General features: G+C 35.8%; 1 protein-coding gene across 25 annotated transcripts in view; it reads right to left on the bottom strand.

Moving 5' to 3' along the window:
* Positions 1–12,791, bottom strand: part of PHF21A (PHD finger protein 21A) — a 198,697-nt gene that overhangs the window by 140,748 nt on the left and 45,158 nt on the right. The gene's annotated exons all lie outside the window — the stretch shown is intronic.

The raw sequence follows: 12,791 nt of genomic DNA, 5'->3' as shown, positions 1-12,791 counted from the left end.
TACCCATAAAGTATATAATTTATATAATTAAGCAAGTAAGAGCTAGGAGAAGGGAAGCTGTAAAAAGGAATACTAGAAATTTAAAGAGTTACATATAATTTTACCAGCTATTAGCAGGAGCTAATGAGGATTAGGGGCAGCACTTTTGATAACCTGCAAATACTGTTTCATCTGATGAACGCACATCATAGGATAAGCAAAAATCAGTTTTTATGACAGATGTTTATAAATGTTACAATTAAAAGCCACTAGTAGATTAACTCAAAATCGTATGTGAATTTATCTCAAATTCAAGACAAACTTCTAGAATCTCTAATAAATAAAATCACACAATCAGAAAGACAAGTTTCAAATTCTGCCGATTAACACACTCCCCCAATTTCACTTAACTATTTTCCTTCAGGTAACACAACTTTTCAGGGTAAGTTCATTTGTGCTTCTTGACTCCACAGGAAAGGAACTGTTAATTTTTTCCCCAATTCCTATATTAGATGACAGAAGCACTAGATAAAACCAGATGAATAATAATCATTCACTGCTCATAGGGAAAATTAAGTTCATAACTGATCTCTTTCTTTAGTATTCTTCTTGGTCAAAATGATACAATTTGTTTAGGCAAAGTGGGAGAGGTTTTTTGAAAGGCAATGGAGGTGGGAGTAGGAGAAAAGGCGACAATTGAACACATTAATTGAAAATTTCTAGGGCTTCATTTTTCAGAGCAAAGGAAGGTTTGGTGCTTCACTGACAGAAACTAAGAATGCCTCTGTCCTTTTCAGATAGAGCTAGGATGAGATAGGTTAGCCAAACCCTGCTGATTCACACAAACACTTTCTTCCTAAACTTGGAGTAAATCAACTTTGGGAAACATATCTTCTGAAAACATAATTTTGCAGGGCAGCCTCTCATCTAACCAGCTACCATAAAAAGATACTAAAGAGTAAACTTATTTTTCCTGTCTGATTCTTATACTGTATTCTGTTGGGGAAAAAACAAGTGAAGGAATATGTGATTTGGCTTGCCATTTAACATATTAAACATTTTAAAAAGGAGAAATCCAAAACACCATTTGAGTTTTGATTAACTCTAGCTTTTTAGAATAATGCAGGTATCAAGGTACATAAAAGTTAACCAACGGACATCATGGCTGCTTTGTTTCAAAGGCATGGAATATCAACAATAATAATAATCATAGTTTATAGATAATTTTTAAATATCAAAAAATTTAAAAACATTTATAATTCACGTTTGAAATAAATTACATTATTTTCTGTAATAGATTTACCCTTCTAGTAACTTATTGCTTTGGCAAAGAGTAAAATTATTTTTGCATTCCTTGCCCTAAAGCAGGTTGCTAGCTAGGTAGCAAAGGGAGACTTTTCTAAAATAATCCACGGAGCCAGTAACAAGCACTAATGATATATTATAACTTCATGGTATTTCAGCATGCATACATCTTTAGATACACACTATCCTTAATTTACATTAGTAGAGGAAACTGTTACAGAGACATTGTTAACTTTTTTCAATAGCCATTCTTCTCCATCCTTTCTCTTCCTTAATAACAAAAAACAATTTTGTTCAGGTATCTAGCTTCCAAATGCTTGAGAAGAAAATCTCCAGCTCCAGGAGGTAAATCAGTCTTGGACTCCTCCTTCGCGCCAAGAACTAGGCATTGGCATGTGACAGAACTGTGGCCAATGAGACACAAAGTCTGCTGAAAAGCTTCTAATTAAAGTTTTCCATACTCATAAGAAGAAATATTTAATAAGAAATGGTCCTTTTATTGCCCCAGGATGTTGACGTGTGAAGATGTAAAGCCTGGAGCCGCTACAACCATCCCATGACAAGGAGCAGTGCTTGCTGACATGCTGAGCGTGGCAGTGCGGAAAGATGACCAGAATATGGGTCCTGATAGTGTTGCTAAGCTGCTGAACTGAACAACTCTAGCAACTTCTCCTTATTTGAATTAATAAATAAACTTACTATGTTAGCCACTTTTAGTTGGGCTTTCTGTTACATACAGCTAAAGGCATCTGTACTGATACAGTTATAATGTCCATATTACAGTTGAGGAAACCAGCTCAGAGAAATTCAATGGACACAAAGCCTGTCAGTGAATAGCACAACCAGGACTGAAATTTACTCCTTTTCTTTAACAAATGTTTAAGCATCACTGTGTGTGAACCACTAGGGTATAAAGCAGGTATATAAGGGTGAAGGGAATGCAGTTCACAGAGGCTCACAATCTAGAAAGGAAGAAATGACACACAAACAGTTGAAGATATGTGGTAAGAGCTACACAAAAGTCACAGAGCAAGGAGCTACTGGTTCACAGAAAACAAAGCACCTGACGATGCCAAGAGATGTTAGAGTAGGCACATCCATGAGATGTTAGGGTAGGCACATCCAAAAGATGACAATTTTTTTTTCTTTAGTGATTTAAAATTTCAAAAGACAACTTCCTGTGAATCTATAACTATTTCAAAATAAAAAGTTTTTTTTTTTAACTTCAAAAGAAAGGGATGTAGTCTCATAAACATGTTGAACAAAATAAGCCAGACGGAAAATAGCATGTTCTATTTTATTTCATACATAGGCAAAATTAATCTGTGCTGTTAGAAGTAACAAAGGTGGTTTCTCTGGTAGAGGAGGTAGTGAACTGGGGAAGGACAAAGGGGTTTATGTGGTGATAGTGATATTCTGATTACTAATGTAAGTATTAGTTACCTAGCGGTTTCAGTTTGTAAAAATACATTTGAGCCATATGTACATACATATATATATATGTTTATCTATATTTATGTTAAACCTTAACAGTTTTAAAAAATTAATACATGTCCCTTATAAAAAATAAATTCAGCCAGCCATTGTGGCTTAAACCTATAATCTCAGTTACTTGGGAGGCTGAGTCAGAAGGATCACTTGCCAGGAGTTCAAGACCAGCTTGGGCAACAAAACGAGAACCTGTTTTCAAAAAAAATTAAACTAGCCAGGCGTGACAGTGCATGCCCGTAGCCCCAACCACTCGGGAGGCTCAGGTGGTAGGATTACTTGAGCCCAGGAGTTCAAGACTGCAGTGAACTATGATTGTACCACTGCACTTCAGCTTGGGCGACAGAGCAAGACCTTGCCTCTAAAAATAATAAACAAACAAACTAAATAAATTTAAGTAATAAAAATATATATAAAGTTAAAAGTGCCAGCTTTCTTGGTCACCTCTCTTGAATCTCACTTCTTAGGGGCAATCACTGTGAATAGTTCTGTGAAAATAATTCTAGACAATCTAGACTCTTTCCCATATATTTTCAAGTATAAATGACCATGAATGCATAAATACAGTTTTTTTTAGTATTGCGTATTTTAAACTAATATGGAATCATGCTGCATGTCTGTTTTACAATTCACTTTTTTAACTTTCTATTCATTTTTCCATTCAGTTAAGCCACCTCATTCTTTTTAGCAGCTACATACTATTCCATAATATGCATATACAGCTAAAGCTTACATACTACTTACTGATGCACCTTGATTCAATCACATTTGTTTTCAGATTTTCTTTTATGGTGATTTCTGTACTATGTTGTCCTGTAAGTGGGTCTGCCAGAAAAAAGGTATAAGGTGACCCCAGGTTTGCATTATGCAAAGACAGGAAAAGCATCCCAGGTTGAAGAAATGACAAAGCATAAAAAGTATCTGAAAAGTCTGGGGGGAGGGAATGAAGGGTTTTCTGAGGTAAGTGATGTGGCAACATTGTAGAAGAGACTTGTTTCTAGATGTATCAAGTTTTCAAATTGGTGGCCTCAGACTCATTTACTAGTTGATATAACTTAATGAAAACCATTCTTTCCTGAAACTAAGATAAAGCTGCTCTAAATTGGAACAGAGTTAATAATGGCACTGAACTTTCCTGAAACACTGAAGTAGGAAATAATAATGAGAATATTTCCCACCCCCCCACCCCCGCAAAACTGAACAATTTAAATGGGAATTTCGATGATGAACCCTTGGTATGGACATCCTTGGCCACCTTACCAGCTTTCTGAGAGTATATAAATTAATAGCATTCAAAAACACTTGCTGCTCATCTACCATTCTAGATTTGAGGGGTACAAATGTGAGTAAGACACAGTCCTTGCCTTTGAGGATCTTACAAATAATTACACCTCGATGAGTGCAAATAAGTACCACAATGAGTGCCAAATAAAGTAGGCACAAGTAAGTACCAAGTACCATGAGTACACAGAAGAGGGGTGTCTAACTCTGCCCGGAAGGTAGAAAGAAGTCAAGAAAAGCTTCTAAAGGACCTTGCTTAAGCTGAGTCTTCAAAAAATAAGTAGGAATTAACCAGATAAAGAGGTAAAAAAATTCTAGGTGTAGAGAAGAGGATGTGTGAAGAAGGCACAGTCTTGAGAGAGCCCAGGGAGTAAAGGTGACAGCAAGAATTTTACAGGGTATGAATGAGAATGAGTTGTTAAAGGTATCAATGCTAATAAGCTTGAGTGCCTTGTAGGTCATAACCAGTCACAGGGAAGTAACACTCCAAGATTTTCATCCTTTGCATCCTCCTTGGGCTTAGTATCATCCCTTTGACCAGAGAAAACTCCCAATAAATATATGTGGAATAAAACAGATGAATCAGACTCGGAATGATAAAGAAGTCTGAAAAGCACAGATCCTAAAGAAAAGGGAATAAATGTGGGGAACGGATTATGTGAAAGCACAAATTAAGTTACTGATACAATGGAGAGGTGGTATCAGTTATTACTGGCTCCTAAAAAGCATTTGTTATTCACACTGCCTATCACTCAAAACTTAATGTTCTCCAAAGAGTGGAAGAGTTCCCAAACATTTTGAAATACAGATACGTTCTATGCAAAGAAAAAAAAAGACAGATACCACAGGCTGGAAAAACATTCCAATAGCTTGGGCTTTGATTTGCTTTTCATAGCATGAAGCAACTGCTCTCAGCTAAGCACTAGATGAGCAAAGTGGAAAAAAAAAGAATACCGTAGATTCCAGTAGCCCAGTGTCAAGATATAACACCTGATAACAAGAGTTAAGAATTTCAGTTTGAATATTAATACTCATTCCATTTGCCAGCACCAAAAATAAGGTACTAAGAAAAACTCATAAGAAGATTGCTCTGCCTCAACTCAGCAAACAGATTGATGGATCTGGTACTAGTCACCAACTGACTTGATTTCCTCTGCCATACTCAGGTGAAATGCCCTATAATAATGTGGCACGTTATTAAAGTATAAGTTACTCAATCATCTCTTTCTAAAACAGACAGTCAAATCTTTGACCACTTAGGTACAACTAGCAGCAACAGAGACAATCACACTCAAAGAAGACAGGTAAAAAGGACAGCAGATAATATAGCACTGGGAACCATAGTCACATTACATATATACAGCCTCTCAATTTTCAGAACTTTCATAGCCAGTTATTTCTGAGCCTTTCCTTCATCTCATCTTGGCTGAATATAAGCCAACAGGATTTCACCAGGAGAAATTTGAAATATTACATTTCCTGTATTTGATGAAAAAGAGGAGCTGATGTCCTATGTACACAAAGTGGCAATAACCTCAACAGTTGGACCAATGGTTTCACATAAATATTACACAGGAGGGATGAACTAGACTAAATCTTAGGAAATTCCTAAGCTCTGGATGAAGTCAGGCTTCCATCACAATGAAAAGATTTCTAAGAAAACAATTTTAAATTCCAATATGATGCGCCAATCACACTAGCTTGGCTGTGAACCACGGAGGGTAACATTTTATGGCAACTGGTATTAGAGGCTGGAGATAGTCATACATCATGTTGCCAATACTAGGACTATAAGATCTAACTTACTTATTTGACTCCAAGGTAATGAGGCCTAAAGGCAATGGAATTATTTGGCCTAATGTCTTATTTCAAAAAATATTTGATAGATAAAGATCTACAGAGTTACTAAATCAAACTGAATGAAGAGTACAGAGATCTGAATTCTGGTATTGAATCTGATACTAATAAGTTACACAATCATGGCTAAGTCATGAAGTCCACGTCTCAGTTTATGTATCACAATGACGTACTTTTGACTGAGTTAAATATGAAATGTTCTAAGCTTCTTAGAATAGTAGTACTTTACGTGTAAGATGAAAGTGTTACATATGAGATGAAGTTAACCACCATGACTGAAGCCAACAATTTCCATTTAAACAGAACTCACCTACAAAAGAATTCCATGCACTCAATGGATACACATGCATTAACTCCTCAATGAATAATCCAAACATTCCACAAATATGGAAAAAGACATCAAGTATTCAGTAACAAAAATCTATCAACAAGTCTATTACAGAGGCAGGAACAGAATCAAACTTCTGGTGCCTCCATCCCTACCCAGTCCTTTGTTCCAGTTACCTAATTAGCTTAAATTATCTTGTTCTATGCATCAGAAACATAACTAGTTATAGGAGGGACAGAAACTTGTTTCCTAAAAGCTTCAGAATCTTGTATTAAAATATATCCAAATTTAAAACTGAGAATAGTTCCATAAATGGGAAGATGGACTTATTAAACCCAGAAAAGTATTTCATCTAGTATTAGGTTAAAGAGATTTGTAAGAAATGGTGACTATAATTTTTTTTTTTTTTTTTTGAGACGGAGTCTCACTCTGTCACCCAGGATGGAGTACAGTGGCACCATCTTGGCTCCCTGCAGCCTCTGCCTCCCAGGTTCAAACAATTCTCCTGCCTCAGCCTCCCAGGTAGCTGGGACTGCAGGCGCCCACCACCACACCCAGCTAATTTCTTTATTTTTAGTAGAGACAGGGTTTTGCCATGTTGTCCAGGCTGGTCTCCAATTTCTGACCTCAGGTGATCTGCCTTCCTTGGCCTCCCAAAGTGCTGGGATTATAGGCAACAGCCACTGCTCCTGGCCAGGTGACTATAATTTTTAAACAGAGTCAGAGAAGCAAACTTGTAGAAAAGATCAAAGACTACAGAAGGGTCTATCTCTCTAAAAAGGAGCAAAAAGAAATAGAATAAGGTGTTAAAGAATAACAAAATTTAAAACTAAAAGAGAATTCTATGGAATACTACAACAGATTTGTGCCATGGACAAATGGCAAATTCTATGAAAAATATACTTCCTGATAAGCATCAAATACATATTAATACATCTTCCAAATTAGCAGAGTGCTTTTTTCCCCCTGTGACAGGGTATCTCCTGGGGAAAATCATGTATTCTCAATACATGCTATTAATGTGATATTGCCTTTTTTGGTGATTATTTGGAAATAAGTGGTTAAAAATATTTTTAATGTAGGAAAGGCTTTTTTTATATCTTTAGACCAAGTGCAGTAGAAGAATTATTGTTTTCAATCTCCATATCCTCTCTGTTTTAAAATTATACATTCACACCCTTTGTCCTATAACTTGACAAGGCTTGGCCATGTAACTTCTTTTGGCTAATGAGATGTTAACAAACCTGATGCCAGCAGAGTCTTCAAACATATTTCAATAGTTTGGCTTGCTTCTTGTGCTCTTAAGTAAACTACGAAATGAATATGCCCCAGGTAGCTCCTGTCCCTTCATCCAAGGCCTCAGAATGAACACATTTAGAGTAGATTGAACGAAACCTTCAGCCTGAAGGCAAGCTCAGCCAGCCCACAAACTGAAGCAGAGGTACTTGGCCAGGTACAGCTTAGATCAGGAGAACACCATATGACCTACAGGCCCAGTGTAAAAATAAACACTTAGGGCAAATGCCCTATAATAATATGGAACATTATTGAAGCGCAAGTTACTTCGTCAAGCTTATTTTTCTTAAAGAGATAATCAAATCTTTGACCAGTTAGGTACAACTACTGGCAGTGTTGAAAGCCACTCAATAAAACACTGGTTTCTGACGCAGAATTGTTAGGGTAATATGTGACCAACAAACCCACTCATCACTCATCTAAGAATTTATCCTAAAGCAATCAGAGAGAAACACACATTCATTTCATATAGAAGGGTTTATCTATCACAACAATATTGATAATAGCAAATAACCCTGGAAATACCCTATTATCAAGTAAGAGAAGAAAAGTTTTTAAAAATCATGATATAGCCAATTACATTAATATTTAAAGCTGTTAAAAATAATATCAAAGAACACTAAAAAAATCCAAGAAGATTTTCATAAGTTAGGTTTAAAAAGCATAAAAAGGCATACCGTTCTATAAAAAAATTATGATATAAACAGAGCAAAAGATCTGGTGGATAAAATAATTCATTTAAAAAATATAAGTGCTTCTTCTGTGTTAATATCATTCTATGTTAAATATTATACTAAATATTATACTATGAATAAAGAAGCAAATAAAACAAACATGTTCCCTGCCTTCTTGAAACTAACAATCTAATGAGGAAAACAGATATTTTAAAAATAGTAATCCTACAGATACAGGCATGCTACTATAGTAGAAAATGCTAATCATTCCTAGTATTTATTTCCCAATTCTTTTTTTTTTTTTTTAATATTAGAGAATTCTTAAGTCTCAAATTTCTCAATTCTTAGTAATAATCCTTGAATTTTATCTGGCCATGACCACCAGCAATAAACTAACTACATTTTCCAGACTTCCTTGCTCCTAGCGGGGCCCATATGACTACGTTCAGACCCATGGGATCTAAGTGCTGCATGCAACTTCTAGTAAACATCCTTAAAAAATAAAGGGCTTGCTCTTTGTTGCTTCTCCCCCTTCTTACCAGATGGAGCAGCTATTTTGGAGGATGATGTGAAAGCTGCATGCTGAGAATGGCAGAGCAACAGAATAGGAGGAACCTGGGTTCCCTGACACCATGGAACCATTCTCAGCAGCCCTAATCCCCCTACAGAACTTTTAGATGACAGAGAAATTAAATTTTCCCTGTTTACATCATTTTCATTTTGGATTTTCAGTCATCCACAACTGAACATAATCCTAAATTGCATAACTATGAAGGAAAATTGAAGGGTTCAATGACAGATTATAACAGAAACAGCTGATTTTGACTAAAGGAAGGAGTGTCAGGGATAGCTCCTCTCAGGAAGTGACATTTAAGCTATGACATAAAACCTCAGCAGGAGGCCACCAGGTAAGGGGAGATAGGGCAGCAAACTGTTCAGGCTGGGGAAACCAAAGATGCAACCACGATGGGCTAACCCTGAAGCACCACAGTAAGAAGCAACAAACTTGGGGATGTTAAGATTGCCTCTACAAGAAATTAGAAAGAAAGCAGACAACTAAAGCAACTAAATGCTTTAGCTTCACATCAGAATATCTCCATAAAAGACTACATATGCTTATCAAAAAATAAGGGGGTGTGGGGTGAGAATGAGAGTGAATTCTGTTAAAGAAATTAGTAGTTGCTTCTGCACTTCAGCATTACTAGTAAGTGTTTAAAATGGTTGGATTCTCTGATTAGAGTGGTTCATATATTTAATACCATGAGAAGAATGTCATTAGACTTCTAAATGTGAACTATGCCTGAAACAGACAAGAGCTTGATGTTAAAAAAAATTTTTTTAATAATATTTCTTGTTTATTTCTGATTCTAAAAGGGAAACATTTATTGTGGAGCATTTAGAAAATATATGTAAGAGTATGTGGAAAAAATAAACCACCTGTAAACTTACCACCTTCCCATGTTTTATGCTGACACTGTTTCTACATACATTTTCATGCCTACATACATATATACCCAAAATAAACATAAAAATAAAACTGTAATGCACATAAAGTTGTGTGTACTCTCTCACTTATTAGTTCAGAGCACATTCCTGTATCATTAAAATACTTCCCAGAACCATGATCTTAATGGCTATATAGGATATAATTTATTGAGCCAATCAAGTCAGGGATTTTCTGAGTTAAAACTGTCAGCCCCAAATTGAAGCCCTGCAGGTCAAGAAGCTGACTGAAATCTGCCAGAGTTTCTCTTTGGAAATCTCAAGTTACAGTTTAAAAGCACTAGAACTTTCCAATCAAGAATTTGATGAAATTCACTGAGGTTTAGCCAGGAAGGCTGCTTACTAAAGGCTGTATTTTCCCAAATGGAGCATACGATTACATAGTTTTAAGGGAGAAACTGAGTAAGTATCAAAGATTGAAGTGGCGACAGTAAATAAGAACTAGTGTCTACTGCAAGAAATAGTGACTATCTGCAATGGTTTTTTTTTTCTTTTTTTTTTTTTGACATAGAGGTCTGATACAATTTTTTTTAATAAAACAAAAGAAGAGAATGTATGAATCCATTATTTGTATAATTAAAATTTTCTAATAAATAATGAAAAAAGGATTACAGAAAAATGCACAAAGAGTGGAAGTAAATATGACAAGGGTTTAAGTGTGAAATATGCCATTATTCTCCAAACTTTTCTGTATTTTAAATTTTTCTAACAAAAAATTAATGTTAAATTAAAATATTAGTCATATGAATAAGGTAATTCAGACTTTAGTTATTAAAGTGGAAGGACGATTGGTTAGGTTCTGCCAGAGGATAAACGGCTCTTTTGAGGAAAAAAAATGAGCATAGCATTAGGAAGCTGTTCTAAAATAAAACTATTTTATTTTTTTGAGACGAAGTATCCCTCTGTCACCCAGGCTAGAGTGCAGTGGCGCAGTCTTGGCTCACTGCAACCTCTGCCTCCTGGGTTCAAGTGATTCTTCTGCCTCAGCCTCCTGAGTAGCTGAGTAGGCACGTGCCATTATGCCCAGCTAATTTTTTATTTTTAGTAGAGACGGGGTTTCGCCACGTAGGCCAGGCTGGTCTCAAACCCTTGATCTCAGGTGATCTGCCAGCCTTGGCCTCCCAAAGTGCTGGGATTAAAGGCGTGAGCCACCATGCCTAGCCAATAAAATTATTTTAAACTAAATAATAATGTCACATGTTGAAAAGTTTGAGGAGGGATGAACCTTTGAACATTACAGCTGTGCTTCCTTCAATTATTAGCCTACCTAAAAATGATATTTTTCTGTTCCATCAAGAAAGTTGTTTTAATAGTTAAGGAAATATTATAAAAACTGCAGGACTGAATTCTAGTTTCTGACTTTAGTTTTATTTACTTTGTATATCTAAAGTTTTCCTGATGTTAGACATTTTAAAAAATTCTAGTTTCTGAAATCCAAACTTAGTTCAGAGGACAATTAGAGCTTGCCACTTGATGAAATATCTTAGACAGATAGCTGCAATTTTCTATTCTGTAAGGTCCATAGCAGAAAAAGATTAAAGAATAAAAAGTTACAGAATAAACCAAATCTATGTTAGTTCTCACAAACAAAAATTTCGAGTAAATGTGAAATTCTAAAAATTGTCCCACTTTCCCCAAATGTAGCCTTAAGTTATCTTAACTTTGCAACAGCATCCCCCAACCCCTACTCCGCTAATCAGTTCTCACCTTCTTTCCCTGCTGGAACACGTGAATTTTTCAGCAAATGTGACTCATTCATTGGCATCTTGTCAAACTAACCCTGAAACTATAAGGAGGCTCAGCACTAACAGAATTCTAAAGCTAGAACACTTTCACTAACACACATCATGTTGACTTTAGAGAACTGAATCACATTCAGAGCCAAATACATGCTAACCAACTCTGTTTATATTTTTTCTTACAAATTGTTCTCCACCATCCCACCTCCTCCCAATTTTAGTTTGGCAATTCCCTAATCTAAAATACCTCCTGTCTGTGGAGAAGACAAGGTGGGGACGCATAAGAATAGGAGGGAAGAATATAAAGCATTTGTTCACTCAGCTTGGAAGATGATTCTATTCTGAAACATTAATGATTCATATCTCTTCCACATAGTTCTCAAAGTTTATTTCTCCCCTCACTTAAATGAAAACACAATAGAAACACAATAAAAAGTCTACAGGAATAAATTATTCTCATTGTTATTATTTCACTAAATAACATTAAATAACAACATGAAAATCAGTTATTGAGAACTATTTCGTCAAAAATCTTCAATGAAATGTCACTGGCACAAAATATCAACTGCAAATCACCTTATTCTTTTCATTAATACATTCACCTACTCCAAGACAGAAAACCACTCTTTCTAATCAGAGGGAGAGTGGTTGGGAAGAAACAAGAAAATAAATGCTTTATGAGATTACCATAAACATTTACTTAAAGCTCTATCAATTGCCACACTCCACCTGGTGGCAGGCACTGCTTGAATTGGTAAAGTGCAGGTCATCATACAAAAAATTCCAAAGAATACTTTCCAGATGTCCTCAGAAAAAAGCAAGATTTTCTTCTCCTGCCCTATATGGAATAAGTCTAACAAGATTTCACCAAAGTTTTTTCACATAATAGTAGGTCAATATCTAATAGAGATTAACATAAAGGCATGACCATACTTAGAATGGGAGACCTACATTTAGAGCAATCTACTTACAACAAGATTTTCTCCACAGTAAGTTAAATGTCATCTCAAGGTTTTAAGACAGGTAACGAGGTACACACAGCACCTACAAGATTCTCTATCACCTACTCTCGCTGTCTTTACTCCCTCCCCTATGGATAAACTATAGAGTTTAATTAACACAGTTAACGGCAGCCTGCCACATTGCTTTTAGGTATTTGCCAGTAACATATACCCATGGGATACTCTAGAGACTGATTTCAACCAAAAATAAAAATAGATAAACAGAGCTCAAACAAAATTAAAACCGAGTCTGGCTGCCCACACTTATTTTCACACATGAGGAAAAATAGCAGTTCTCTTAGAAGCCTCTAGCAGACATATCTTTAGAACACAATGTTAA

This window comes from Sapajus apella, unplaced genomic scaffold (assembly GCF_009761245.1).
Source record: "Sapajus apella isolate SASKATOON/1434 unplaced genomic scaffold, GSC_monkey_1.0 scaffold14, whole genome shotgun sequence".
In the NCBI taxonomy this organism is placed as follows: Eukaryota; Metazoa; Chordata; class Mammalia; order Primates; family Cebidae; genus Sapajus; species Sapajus apella.
This window is presented reverse-complemented; position numbering and strand designations above follow the sequence as displayed.